This window comes from Limulus polyphemus, unplaced genomic scaffold (assembly GCF_000517525.1).
Source record: "Limulus polyphemus unplaced genomic scaffold, Limulus_polyphemus-2.1.2 Scaffold8546, whole genome shotgun sequence".
In the NCBI taxonomy this organism is placed as follows: Eukaryota; Metazoa; Arthropoda; class Merostomata; order Xiphosura; family Limulidae; genus Limulus; species Limulus polyphemus.
In genome coordinates, this window is record NW_013674156.1 from 20,768 (window position 1) to 22,276 (window position 1,509).

Sequence of the window (1,509 nt, forward strand, 5' to 3'; positions counted from 1 at the left end):
ACACTCAGTAACTCAATAATCAAGTCAGCCACTGTAACAGACTAATCTTCAAATCTACACAATAAAAAATTTTGGCAAATTGTCAAATCTTCCGCTCTGCAGCGGTTTTTATGCGTGGCTGACGATTAAAAGTCAAGGTCGGCCAGCTCCAGAACGATCGTGAGTCTTAGGTTTAGGATCTCATACGTCTCACTATAGGTTAGAAAGTTGATAAATGAGGATAGTTACATACACCTAAGTTAGTAACAACTCCACCCACCACCACCCTGACATCTGTGAATGGATATACAAATTAATTTGGAACTTAAGTTTAAATATTCATTCACAATTGCTAGCACCTGCGGCGGCTACAAAATTAACCATAATTAAGATCGTCTAGAAAAGAAAAAAAAAAAAGAGAAAACGTCACGAAGACTTTTGAGAAGTTATATGTTCGTATTTTACTTTTTCACAATGTATAGGTTTATTCACACAGATATAACATGAACCTTGACCAAAGTTTCGACATACTTAACATTGGTAATTTCAGCAGCGTCCGTAAAAGGCGTTGTTCTGGAACGACGCCCCAAACCTGTAATATTTCTTTAAAGTACGAAACTCTTCTATTTTTACAGGATATATCACAAATTGTGATAAAAACTTTACCAGAATAATTATTTCATTAATCATTTTACACTGCCACATTTTTACGTTTTTGTTTTGTTGTTGTTTTTTTTTATATTCTTCAACTTAAAAGACAAAAATATAAGCGTTTGTTTATTTTGAATTTCGCGCAAAGCTACACGAGGGCTATCTGCGCTAGCCGTCCATAATTTAGCAGTGTAAGACTAGAGGGAAGGCAGCTACTCATCACCACCCACCGCCAACTCTTGTGCTACTCTTTTACCAACGAATAGAGGGATTGACTGTCACTGTGACGGGGATTCGAACCCGCGACCCTCAGGTGGCGAGTCGAGTGCCTTAACCACCTGGCCATGCCGGGCCAACAAAAATCTAAAGATTGGAACTTAACGTGTTAGGAAATATCGTTTGGTGTAGACAAAAGCTACACTGAATTACACGGGATAAATTAGAAAAACGATTACAACTGAGAACGTTTTGTTAACTGTGATTAAAGATCCTCCGATACAGAACATCTCAACTGCTGAAATATGACCTTCAGTAATAATACTGCTGTATTATGACACTGAGAATCGATTTTAAAATGTAATCAGAACGTTTTACTAATCGAGCGTTTCAATATTCAAGCATACTGTAAGAAATGTTAGAATGTATTGTTACGACAGCGGAAGTCACGCGACTCTGGAAGCATGCGCGCTGGAGTTTTTAGAAGGATCATGACTTATCGAGGAACCTCGCGAATGTCCGAGTGTTTGCCAGGCGCCCTCTTTTTTAGTATATAAGCCCTGCAAATATAGCCAGCAATAGATAGATATGCAGATAGATTGAAGATAGAGATAACTGAGTCAAGCGAACAGTAGGTACCGTAAGTAAAGTGTGTGAATCACT